This window comes from Cynocephalus volans, chromosome X (assembly GCF_027409185.1).
Source record: "Cynocephalus volans isolate mCynVol1 chromosome X, mCynVol1.pri, whole genome shotgun sequence".
Lineage (NCBI taxonomy): Eukaryota > Metazoa > Chordata > Mammalia > Dermoptera > Cynocephalidae > Cynocephalus > Cynocephalus volans.
Window position 1 is genome coordinate 58,031,647 of NC_084478.1, and position 14,225 is coordinate 58,045,871.

Below are 14,225 nucleotides of genomic sequence, written 5' to 3' on the forward strand. Positions count from 1 at the left end.
GAAAGACCAAGGCAGTCCCACCCCCCAATCTCTGGTAAGGGGAGACAGGCTGAAGATTAGTTGATCACCAGTGACCGATGATTTACTCAATCATGCCTATGTAATGAAGCTTCTATAAAAGTTCAAGAGGCCTGGGTTCAGTGAAGAGCTTCCGGATAGCCGCACACGTGGAGATTCCTGCAGGGTAGCATGCCTGGAGAGGGCATGGAAGCTCCACACCCCTACCCTCATACCACACCCATTGTTTGTAATATCCTTTGTAATAAATGGGTAAACCTAAGTGTTTTCCTGAGTTTTGTGAGCTGCTCAGCAAATTAAACAAACCCAAGGAGGGAGTTGTGGGAACCCCAATTTACAGCTGGTTGGTCAGAAGCAAAGGTAAAACAAACTGTAGCTTGCAATTGGCAACAGAAGTTCAGGGGGACAGTCATGTGGAACTGAGCCCATAACCTGCAGGATCTGATGCTATCTCCAAGTAGGTAGTGTCAGAATTGAATTGAATTAGAGGACACCCAGCTGGTGTTCACCTCAGAATTGGTTTGCTTGCTGGTGGCATTGGTTCCTTTCACTTCACATTTTCCTGGTTTTCTAGCATTCTGCATGAGGCCTGCTTCCTTCCTTACTTGACATCAATTTTTTTTATGGAGTCCATCGATAGCCTTCAGGCAGTTGATAAACTCCTAAAATTGTGTATGAAGTGTTGCTTGTGTGCACTTGAGCATTCTTTTCCTTAGGAAAGAGGGTCTTAAGCTTTCTTTGGATCCTCAAAGTAATTCTTTACACCAAACAAGTTAAGGACCACTGCTCTATTCACTCTCCTTGGACGATCTCATCCTCTCTTGAGGCTTAAGTTAAATTCTATATAATGAAGACTTCTGAATCCCTATCTGCAGCCTATTTTTTCACCCATGCTTTAGATGCAATATATCTGACTCTCTACAGGAAAACACCAATAGGCACATAAAATTCAACATGTTCCAGATCAAACTTATCATCTTTCCTGCTGGCCTCAACTCTCCTCTTCTATGTGTTTTCTATTTTGAGAAATGACATTCTGCTTTCTTAAGTTTCCCAAAAAGTAGACTTTGAAACAAGGATTTGAGTGCCAGTAGCATATTTGAGAGGTGATCCTAGGAAGCACTGTCAGGGAGTAGGGAAGTGAGACTGTGAAGAGAAAATAGCCAATAATGCATACATAATCACACCAGAAACCACCATGGGAAACTTATTCCCATGGAGAAAATTCTGTGAACACTATAGAACATGTGACTCAAAGTTATCCCACCTGAAGGATGAAGGGGCTGGGTCATTTGTTGAGGGCTAGCTCTCAATGGGTTTTACTTTTCCAACACCTCTGGCTTCCTGCATGGAGGTAAAATGTGCTTCAGTGGCCAGAGAAAGCCCTCAGGCAAAGAAATGTAGGGGCTGGGAGTTGGAAACTGGGATGGCATTTTCCAAAGTGGTAATGGCAAAAGGATGGGAGGGGCAGCAAAAGCAAATACTACAGCCATGCACCCAGTTGGTCAGGTTAGAAACCTGAGTGGAATCCTTGTTTTCTTTCTCTTATTCATCACTCATTTGCAATTATTCAGAAGGGACTGTTAATTCTATCTCCAAACATCTCTAAAATTCATATACCTCCCTCTTTCTTCTCTAGTTCCTCTCAATCACACCACCATCCTCTCTCACCCAGATATTCCACAGCAGCCCCTTATTTATTTGTTTATTTTCAAAGAGAGGGTATTTTCTTTCTCTCTTTGAATTCTTGCCTCAGCTCGTGAGGTGGGGAGCTTCTGTTGATCTTTCTCCCTTAAAGGGAGAAAGAGTATTGAGTTTATGTGCAGGGTGGTATTGGGGTAAAGGTCACTATTCAGCATGGTGCTCACTCTTTCTCACTCAGGTAATGCTTGCCACCTGTCTGCCTGTGAAGCAGCACCTTCTCCTTTCCACTCCTGCTTCCATGTGGTAAGCTAACCTAAGAAAGGCTTCCCCACCTTGAAATGGAGTTCATGTATTTCCAATTCGTCCAACTGGATGAATTCAATTCAAGGGGAGAGAGGAGGACCAGCCAATAAATCTTGGGTGCCAGTTGCATCCAATCAGCCTTGCCAACAACAAAGCTGATAATTGATGGATTTTGGACATGACTGGCACCATTGTGCACACAATGAGCACAAAATAGCTGCCGGCCTCACCTTCCACTCCAGCACCAAGCCCCTCCCCCCTTCCCTTTAGGAGAAGCCTCCTGACTTAAACAGAAACCCCTTTTGCTTCTGCAAGGATGCAGTTCTCCACCCCAATCCACATTAGCATAATGATCCTCCTTGATGATATCAGCCAGCTCTTGGTGCACTATATAAGCTCTACCACCCCCACACCTGGTGCTGTCCCCCATTTTCAGGGCAGCCCTGGGCTGCCTGCCACTTGGAGCACAGCCGTGCAGATTCTTTTCCTTTAATAAAGCTTGAACAGTACCCGGCATCTTGGCTCACTTTCTTTCAATGATGGTAATGTATTTCAATCCATAGCTGCTTCTTGTGTCTCATCATAATGCCAAGAGCCCAGAAGTGGGAAAAGGGATGTGATTAATTGGCATCTTCAAATACCAACAAGTCCCTTTGCTTCCAGGTTTGATCTAGTTAGGGATGACCATGTGCCTTGGTTTATCCAGAACAATCTCAGCTTATGCCCATTTTTCTGGTATAATTATTAATAGTATCTCCTTAGAGTTTTTAGCATGAAACTAATGAAACTCCCATGGACACTGCCAAGGCCACTTAACTAACTTGGTAATTTTATGCTCTTTTTTCCAAAGATGACCCTCCAAAGGCATATGAACTTCAGTCCATCTTCCACTCTCAAAAGTGTCCTGGTTGCATAAAGGGCTTATATCCAGAATATATTAAGAACTCTCAAAACTCAGGAATAAGAAAATAAACAATCCAGTTAAAAATGGGCAGAAGATGTGAGGAAAAACTTCACCAAAGATATATGTATGGCAAATAAGCTCAACATAATTAGTCGTTAAGGAAATATAAAGTATATTAAGGAAGTGCAAAGTCATTAAGGAAATGCAAACCCTTAAACAACATGGGTTTGAACCGCACAGGTCCACTTATATGTGGATTATTTTCAACCAGCTTTTTCTCGAAAATACAGAACTCACTCATGGATTATGGAACCTGCGTATGTAGAGGGCTGACTTTTCATATCCGTGGGTTCCTCAGGGCCGGCTACAGAACTTGAGTATCTGTGGATTTCGGTATACACATGGGGTCCTGGAACCAATCCCCCACAGATACGGAGGGACAACTGTAAAACTACAGTGAAAAACCAGTACATACCTATTAGAATGGCTAAGACAAAATAAAACCCTTGACAATATCAAGTCCTGGTGAGGATGTGGAACAACTACAACACACATAAACTGCTAATGGGCATGGAATACAATTTAGCAGTTTCTTGTAAAGTTAATCATACACTTAACCATATGTCCTCCAAAACCCCAATTGTCCTTCAAGTGATGAATGGATGAATAAACTGTGGTTCATCTATAAAACAGAATACCACTCAGCAATAAAAAGGAACATGTTTTTGATATTTGAAACAAATGGATAAATCTCAAATACATTACTTTAAGTGAAATAAGCTAGATGCAAAGGCTATATATACAAGTGTGATTGCATTTATATGATATTCTGGAAAAGGCAAAACTATAAGGACAGAAAGCAGATCAGTGATAGTGAGGCTGGCGTGAAGGAAGGAGTTCATTACAAAAGGATATAAGGGAATTTTGGGGGTGATGGAAATATTCTATATCTTTATTGTGGTGATGGTTACATTATTGTATACATTTGCAAAACTCAGAACTATAAATCAAAAAAGTAAATTTTTTTGAATGTAAATTGTACTGCCATAAACCAGACTTTCTTTTTAAGTGTCCATAAGGGAAATGCAAATCAAAACCACAATGAGATATTACCTCACACTTGTTAGGATGACTATTATCAAAACAACAAAAAATGACAAGTATTGCCAAGGATATGGAGGCACTAGAACTCTTGCACACTGTTGGTGGGAATGAAAAATGGTGCAGCCGCAAAAAAAGAAAAAAAAAAAAAACCCAAAAAACAAAACCAATATGGAAATTCCTCAAAAACTTAAAGTTAGAATTACCATATGACCCAGCAATTCCACCTCTGGATATTTATCCAAAACAATTCAAATCAGAATCCTGAAGAAATAGTAGCACTCCCATGTTCATTGCTGCACTATTCATAATAGCCAAGCTGTGGAAACAACCAAAATGTACATCAGCAGGTAAGTGGTTAAATAAAATGTGTCATATACACACAGTGGAATATTATTCAGCCTTAAGAAAAAGGAAACCCTGCAATAATTGACAACATGGATGAACCTTGAGGACATTATGCTAAATGAAATAAGTCAGACATAAAAGGACAAATGTTGCATGATTCCTATTTATATGGGGAATCTAAAATAGTAAAACTTATAGAAGCGTAGAATCGTACTTGCCAGGGGCTGGGAAGAGGGGGATATGGGGAGTTGCTATTCAACAGATATGAAACTTCAGTTATTCAAGATGAACAAGTTCTAGAGATCTGTTGTACAACATTGTGCCTATAGTTAATAATACTGTATTGTACACTTAAAATTTAAGAGAGTGGATCTCATGTGTTATTACTCCACTGCCCAAACAAAAGTGTCCTGATGTGAATGTTAAAATACACGATCACCTACATCTAACCCATACCTCCCCTTGACATGATTTACAAGTCCCTGCATGATCTGGCATTGGCTTTCCTTTTGTCATTGCCTATCTCCTTCCTCTGCTCTCTCAATTGCAGTCTTTTCCTCTTGTGCACTCTGCTCTGCTTCACCTCTGAGTGCCTTTGGCTAGAATATGCTTTCCTGCCTGTTTCCTGATTCACTGGCTAACATCTACAGTCTTTTTGGTCCTAGCTTTGTTTCATTCCCTCTGAGAAGTCTATTCTCATCATTCTAGCATAGGTTACTGCTCACAGCACTCTGAGCTTCCTCTATCATGACACATGTCACACAGTATTGCAATTGCTTGTGAAAGTATCTGTACCTCTGCTAGACTGTGAACTCCATCTGGAGCGGGACTGTGTTCTGTTCATCTTTCTGTGCCCAACACTTGGTGTAACTTTCTGCACACTTTGGACTCTCAGGAGATATTTGTTGAAAAAATGAAAATGTATAGAAAGTCAACATATAACCTCATTATATGTCTAATAATTTGTTAATGTAGTATGAGAGTCAGATGGATGAATTTCACAATAAATTTTTTAAAAATTACAAGGCACTTTACAAAATTGTCTGCACAGACAATGGGAAATAATTGTGATCTGGAGTGGGTTGGGCACCTTTCAAGGGGAAAGAAAGGATTTGAAGAATGAATGGACTTGAGAATACTGGAGAAAGCAGGGAGGATACAACCATGAAGACAATGGAATGGGCCAAGATGCAAAGACTCTTGACTTGAACTAGAGTGTTCAAGGGACAGTGAGCAGAGCAGTTTGGCTCAAAAACACTGTAAGTAAATCAAGATGGAATCCTATAAAAAAACTTAAATAACCCACAGGAAGGCAAGAAAAGATAAACATAAGAACAGGAAAAAAAGGAAACAAACAGAAAGCAAGTAATAAAATGGCACACTTAAGCCCTAACATATCAACAACCTTAAAAGCAAATGGTCTAAATATACCAATTAAGAGACAGAGTGAACAAAAAATATGATCCAATTGTATACTTTCTGCAAGAAACTCTCTTTAAATACAATAGCATATGTAGGTTGAAAGTAAAAGGATGGAAAATGATATACCATGAGAACATTAATTTAATAAAAAAAGCAGGAGTGGCTATATTAATATCAGTTAAAACAAATTTCAGAGCAAAGAAGATTGCCAGGGATAGAGAGAGACATTACATAATAACAAAAGAATAAATCCACTAAGAAGACATAATGATTCTAAATGTGCATGCACAAAACAACAGAGCTTCAAAATATGTGAAGAAAAATCTGATAGAGCTGAAGGGAAATTTACACAAATCCACAATTATAGTTGGGAGCTTCAACACTCCACTTTCAAAAATTGATAGCACTAATTAAAAGGATAATAAAGGAATACTATATACTAGAGTTCTTCAGACACACCCAGAAATAATGTTTCATCAGCTCTCTGGACATCTCATGGCCCAGTCAAGTTTTATGACATAAAATTAACCATCACATTGTGAACAAATGTACACTCATAAATTCAACAATTTAGATGAAACTAATTAATTCCTCAAAAAACACAAACTACCAAAGCTCACCAAGATGAAAAAGACAATCTGAATAGAGTTATAACCATTAAAGGAACTGAATTTATAATTGAAAGCTTCCAAAAAAAGCAATTTCCAGACCAAGATGGTTTTATTGGAGATTTCTACCAAATATTTAGAGAAGAACTAACACTAGCTTTACACAATCTCTTCTAGAGAATAAATGATTATTGTTGTTTTAAGTCATTAAGCTTTGGTGTGGGTTGTTATGAAGCGAAAGATAACTCAAAACCCAGGTCACTTACAATCTCTTCTCATGATTCTATTCTGAAACCATGCCAGTCCAAATTGGCCCCTTTCTTGTAGAAGAGCTATTATATTAATTACAGAGAATTTAGCTGGTCTGTCTGCAGTTATTCAGTTTTCACACTCAGTGTATGGTTGACCAGTGCCTCATTTACATTACTGTTATTTCTGTTTCTACATGGTTTATCGCTTAGTCCATGCAATGTAGAAACTCTTCCTAGGATGCACTGAAATAAAGTAAATCTCAGAGTACACTGTAGCTACTGTCATCCCAAATTCCTCTATCTGCCTGCCTTAGGCCTCTGCTTTGCTAAGACTTGCCATGGAACCTGTTCTGCCTTATGGCAGCGGGGAATCTCAGGCTGGTTATTTTGGTTACAGCTGTCATTTATTGCTAACATTTATTGACTTTTTACTATGTACTGGGATTACACATGTATTGTTTTGGGGTTTTTTTTTTTTTGTCTGTACCTGTTGGCGGTTCTGAGTTGGAGGATTCTGCATTCTGGGATACATGGGAGGCAAGTACGAAACCCAAGAAACTCATTCCTGGGTCATTTCTCAAGTCCCAAGGTGCTGAGGCAGTACACTTTCTTCTATCTTTCAGAGTCTTCCTGTACTTGGTTATTGTGTTATGTCCAGATTTTAATTTTAATTATAAGAGGAAGGACCTGGGATGAATGGAGCTACTCCATTTTGGTCAGAACTAGAAGTCCATAACCATTTAATTTTCTTATGAACATGTAATTTGGTCAGGACTCAGTGAGGAAGGCTTCTATCTGCAACTCATGGTGTCAGCTGGGGCAACTCAAATGGGAGATGGAGGATCCACTTTGAAGACTGCTAATTCATATGACTGTCAAGTTGGTGCTGGCTGCTGGCTAGAAGCTGAGCCAGGGCTGAGGGCTGGGAACCGTGGTTCTCCTCTAAGTGGGCCTCTCCCTGTTGGCTGGGTTGCCCCACAGTCTGGTGGCTGGGTTTTTTGTGCAAGCATCCCTGGAGAGGACCAGGCAGAAACTGCATTCATTCCCTTTTATAGTAGCCTTAGAAAGCATGTAGTATCACCTCTGCCATAGTCTAAAGCAAGCCCCAATTCAAGAGGAGAGAACATAGATGCCAATCTTTCCAAAGGATTCTTGAAGACTCATTATAAGAAGCCAAGTGGCATGGGAGATATTGTTGTGGCCATTTTGGAAAGTATAATTGATCATACTTGGAACCAGGGTGATAAAAGGAGCAGATACCCTGGCAGGTCCAGAACAGAGGTAACTCTGTTAATCCTCCCAAAAGTAAGAGGTTTTTAAGTAAGAAGAGCTTGGAAATTATTATTTTTTTTATTGTAGCAATTAAGAGCATGGGTTTTTGAATCACTCGTCATGAGTTCAAATCCTGTTGCTTTGTGTTGCTTCACCCCCCATGGATTTGTCACCCCACTTCCCCTGGGTGACAGAGATGCAAAGGATTACTCAAAGCCCATCTCTTCTGAGCAGTGAGAAGCCCCGAAGTGGTTAATCTCCCCCGGAACCCTCAAGTGAGAGGCATCCCTTCCTTGGGAAATTAACCCCAAATTGGGGTTCTCTTCTTGTGTTTATTTTCCAGACCAGGAAGTTACAGAAAGAGAACATAGGTGGGGTTATAGTTTAACAATATAGGCTGGTAACTTTTAGTGAAACAAGTCAGATGACATTCCATTAGACAATTAAGTGATCTTACAGCAATTTCTCAGTATCTTTACATAACAATCAATAACTAGTCTGTCCTTGAGCCAGCAACCTTGCTGTACCACAATTTTTATCTTAAACCAGAGACTTTATAGCCTGAGGAATTTCAAGTCCTCTGCAAGATCAATATTTGAAACTGCAAGGCTTTGAAAAACCAGGCCCTGTGAAGTACATATGCTTTAAGAATCCTCTACAAAATCCCATCTCTACCACTTATTGGTTGTGTGTCATTGGGCAAGTTGGTTTATTTCTCCAAATCTCATTGTCTTTATTTTCAAAATGATAGTAATAATAACTATTGCATAGGATTTTGTTAGTATTAAATGAGTTAATGAATAGAAAATACTTAGCACAGTATCTGGCCCATACAAAACGATCAAGATATGGTGGCTATGAGTTTTAGATGTGAACTATAGCAAATATACATCCTGTGCATTACTAGGATTTTTATGATATTTATCATATATATAATATTTATGATATCTATATAGGATTTTTATCATGTATATCCCATTATGAATATATAGAGAAACACACATTATACTTTGTTACTAAAGCCCAACTGTTAACAATAGTCACCCTGCTGTGCAATAGAACATCAGAACTGATTCCTCCTACCTAACTATGATTTTGTACCCATTGACCAACATCTCCTTATTTTCACTCCCCACACTCCCCGTCTCTGGTAACCACCATTCTACACTCAGATTCAGTTATTTTCAGTGAACACTTTGGTTTTCTTTTTAAAGTCCTTTGCTAATGAATCCCTCTAGATATCATCAAATATAGCTAATTCAGACAAGAAGTTCCAGAGTGGCAATTGCTGCTAAGATCTTGGTGCACTGAGTGAACATAAGAGAGGAGGTAAGCTCCACCCTCACAAAAAGCTGGCTGACTTCCTGGACACCCATGGATATTTCTCACCTTCTACTATTACAACGTGTACACAGAGTAGGTGTTCTTTGAATGTATCCATGGCTTTAACTGAATTCCCATTAATACCAGTCTCAGAAAACTCTTGGCTGGGAATTGCTAGCAATTACATATCTAAAAATTTCTCAGTAGGGAAGAGCAGGGTAACAATATCACTTAATCAGAAGCTACCAGTGATCTGGCTGTGACTGAGTTTGCAGAAGTCCTGGCATCTCATCCATTCCTGGGCCTGCTAGATTAAACAAATGACTGAAAGTCCGATGCTCTGAATGCAAACTCCATGGTCAGCTAGTTACTCTGCTGCAGGCTCAGATAAATCTCCAGAGCTCTGTTTCCCTTCCTTCAGAATAACATTCTCCTTCACCTCTCATTTCTCGTGCTGAGTGGAGAAAGTGATATCTTTATGACCCTGTGAGGCAATGCATGATTTAGAATAGCCAAGTAAAGGGAGCCATAAACAACCGTTGTGATGCAGAGCACTTGCCACCTTCTAATTTATGTCCTCTCCATCTGACTTCAGACGGAAAAGGAAAAGTTGTTGTGTATTTGCAGGAACAATATTTTTACGGCTCAGCTTTATCAAGTTAGATTTTGAGTCTGTTTAACATAAATTTCTCAGAGTTAAACCTTAATTCCATCTAAAATTTCTATCATAGAAGTATAAATTAAGTGAAAGTTGGCTAAGGCAAATATTTCAGTAAAATTATCTATATAGTAGCCTCTGTTGAGGCTTTGGGTCCACTAGGCTGAACATGCCCAGAAGAAGGTGGGTAGGCCCTCTTCCTGTTCCTCAGACTCTGCTAAACCAGGCTCTGTTGACCCTCCAATCTTTTCATATTATGGGATTCTTCTTATTCTAGACTTTCCCTTCTTCCTGCCACTATTGTGCATGTTGAGCATACTGTCTTGGTTTGGGTCATCTTCCCAAAAGAAGACTCTGAAATGGGCATTTGGAGGAAGATTAATTTGGACGTGTGCAGGAAGCACTGTGAGGGAGAGAGGAAGTGAGAAGGGAGGATGCTGACAAAGGGGGCATTAGAGAGAGGGTTACCTTTGTGAGCAACTGAGGCCCATTCCCACTGAGGATCCTCTGAGAGACTGTGTGCAACACACCTCAGAATTGAGGGTCAAGGAATAGGGGTATTTATCTGCCAACTCCTATCTGTCTTTGGCTGAGGGCTGCTTGCAGGGGTGTTAACTCCCTGACACTTCCAGCCTGTCCTGTGGTGGGCTGAGCATTCTCTTGTGGCCAGAGAAAGCCCTCATGCAGGGTCTCAGGTGTTTGCAGTTGAAAGTCACTGTAGATGTGTAGATGACAATACAGGAACTGTCCATTGAAGGTGCAGGTGACCTCCTGAGTGGGTCAAGGGAATAAGCATGGGGCACCAATGGTGGCTGCAACACTATACTCTGCTTCTTTTCTCTCTGCTCAATTCCATTTTCCACCCCAACACCAAGCCCGTGCTTAGCTTGCCTTCCAAATCTCATTCCAATGAGCTCAGCTCCATCTAGCAACATTCCCTATTGTCTCACACTGCCCAAGCTCACATGTTCAGACTCATGGTTAATTACCTGCTTTGCCTTTGTAGACATTTACTTTGTGACCTTTTGATAGAGTTTGGGTATATTGTCCCCCCAAAGCTCATGTGGAAACCTAATCCCCAATGTGGCAGTGTTGGGAGCTGTTTGAGTCATAGGGAGTGGATTTCTCATGAATAGATTAATACCCTCCTTGGGGCGGGGAGGAAGAGTAGAGAGTGACTGAGTTCTTGCTCTATTAGTTCTTGAGATAGCTGGTTGTTTAAAAAGACCCTGGCACCTCCCCCCTTTCTCTCTTGCTTCCTCTAGCCATGTGATCCTGCACCGACTGGCTACCTGCCGTTTTCCACCATGAGTCAGCCTGAGGCCCGAACCAGATGCAGCTGTCCTAGAATCATGAGCCAAATAAATGTCTGTTCTTTATAAATTACCCACTCTCAGGTTTTCTGTTATGAGTGACAGAAACAGATGAATACACCCCTGGAATAAATTAATGTGTGGACATGACTGGTAATGGATAATGTTTGGGGGAGTCGGAGCAATAGACGTGGACTGTGGGTAGGAATAGTAGAAGTTGAAACTGGAAAATGAAACTAAGATCAAATCATGAGGCTTTGGAAACCTTCTTAAGGAATGTGAGCAGCACCATATATTTCATTATAAAGTAAGGATTTTTAACTAGTATGATCAGATAGGCATTGGAGATAGATAACCCCAGTGTGCGCACGTGTGTGTGTGTGTGTGTGTGTGTGTGTGTGTGTGTGTGTGTGTGTGTGTGTGTTTAAGTGTTTAAAGCCCTCCAGGTTATTCTGATGTGGCTTCTGGTGTGAGATCCATCAACACACAGGATGGATGGGAGGGGAAGTTATTGAGAGGCAGACACCAGTGAGGGGCTATGATGGTTAGTTTCTTGTGTCAACTTGACTTGACTAAAGTACCCAGTTATTCAATCAAACACTACAAGTGTTACTGTGAAGGTATTTTGTATGCATGATTAACATCTACCATCAGTTGACTTTAAGTAAAGGAGAGTATCCTCCATAATCTGGGTGGGCCTGACCCAATCAACTAAAAGACCTTAAGAGCACAGTGAGGTTTCCTTGAGGAAAAAGAAATTCTGCCTGTGGACAAATAGCACAGCTTTCTAGTCTGCTGGTCTGCTTTATGGATTTTGGACTTTACAGTCCCCACAACCATGTAAGCCAATTCCTTGAAATGAATCTCCTAGTGTCTGTCTGTCTATCAATCTATCTATCTATCTATCTATCTATCTATCTATCTATCTGTCTGTCTGTCTGTCTGTCTGTCTGTCTGTCTGTCTGTCTGTCTGTCTGTCTGTCGGTCCGTCCGTCCGTCCGTCCGTCCATCCATCCATCCATCTAGTCTGTCTATTTATCTCCTATCGGTTCTGGTAGAACCCAGACTGACACAGGCCATTGACAAAGTTCAGATTAAAGATGATGAAAATTTATCTGGGACTGTAGAAACTCAGATGGAAATTGTGCTTGAGACATTTCTGAGATGGAATCTATAGAGTTAGAGGTGAGGCTTAAGGTAAGGGTGAGAAATAGAAAAAAAAATTTAGGCTAAGATTTATAGTCCTGGAGATTGCATGGATCTTAATGCTATAGATGGAGATGAAGAACTCAGGTACCATAAAAGTTTGGGGAGGGAGAGAAGCCAGTTATTTTAGGACATGGTAAATTTGAGGTGCTTGAGAGACTTTGCTTTGCTATGTGTCCACCTGCCATTTAAAAATGAGCTTTATTCTCAGTGAGTGGTCTAGGCTGGAGAGAAGAATATGCATGATTTCAGAAGGAATGTTCTCTCTTTCTTGAATTATTTCCATTTCCTTTTAGTCTATTTCTGTTTGTTCATCTCCCTTGTTCTTCATTTTTTTTCATATATTGTTTTCCTCAAATATCTGGTGGTCCTTGGAGGTCAGTTCACATTCAGACAGAGGCTATATCCACTGCATATGCTCTGTATAACTACAGGGAATGAAGGAACACTGACAAGTATACCCAAGACAGTTCTTTAATATACAAAGTATCCAGAGTCTTTTTTTTTCTTCCAAATTTTATTTTATTTTGTCAATATACAATGTGGTTGATTATTGTGGCCAATTACTGAAATGTCCCTCCCTCCTATCTCCCCTCCTCCCTCCCAACAATGTCCTTTCTGTTTGCTTGTCCTATCAACTATAAGGAATTGTAATTGTTATGTCTTCTACACTTCCCCCCCCCGTTTTTTTTTGTATTTATTTATTTATTTTTAGCTCCCACCAATAAGTGAGAACATGTGGTATTTCTCTTTCTGTGCCTGACTTGTTTCACTTAATATAATTCTCTCTAGGTCCATCCATGTCGTTGCAAATGGCAGTATTTCATTTTTTTTATAGCAGAGTAGTATTCTATTGTGTAGATTTACCACATTTTCCATATCCACTCATCTGATGATGGACATTTGGGCTGGTTCCAACTCTTACCTATTGTAAAGAGTGCTGTGATGAACATTGGAGAACAGGTATACCTTTGACTTGATGATTTCCATTCCTCTGGGTATATTCCCAGCAGTGGGATAGCTGGGTCATATGGTAGATCTATCTGCAATTGTTTGAGGAACCTCCATACCATTTTCCATAGATGCTGCACCATTTTGCAGTCCCACCAACAATGTATGAGAGTTCATTTTTCTCTGCAACCTCGCCAGCATTTGCCATTCACAGTCTTTTGGATATTAGCCATCTTAACTGGGGTGTGGTGGTATCTCAGTGTGCTTTTGATTTGCATTTACCGAATGCTGAAGGATGTTGAGCATTTTTTCATATGTCTGTTGGCCATTCGTATATCTTCCTCTGAGAAATGCCTGTTTAGCTCTTTTGCCCATTTTTTAATTGGGTTGCTTGTTTTTTCTTGTAAAGTTGTTTCAGTTCCTTGTATATTCTGGATAGTAATCCTTTGTCAGATGTATATTTTGCAAATATTTTCTCCCACTCTGTTGGTTGTCTTTTAACACTGTTAATTGTTTCTTTTCCTGTGCAGAAGCTTTTTAGTTTGATATAATCCCATTTGTTTATTTTTCCTTTGGTTGCCTGTGCTTTTGGCGTTGTATTCATGAAGTCTGTGTTCAGTCCTACTTACTGAAGTGTTTCTCCTATGTTTTCTTTAAGAAGTTTTATTGTTTCAGGGTGTATATTTAATTCTTTAATCCATTTTGAGTTGACTTTAGTATATGGTGAGAGGTATGGGTCTAGTTTCATTCTCCTGCATATTGATATCCAGTTATCCCAGCAGCACCATTTGCTGAAGAGGCAGTCTCTTCCCCAGTGTATAGGCTTGGTGCCTTTGTCAAAGATCAGATGGCTGTAGGTGTGTGGGTTGATTTCTGGATTCTCTATTCTATTCCATTGAGCAC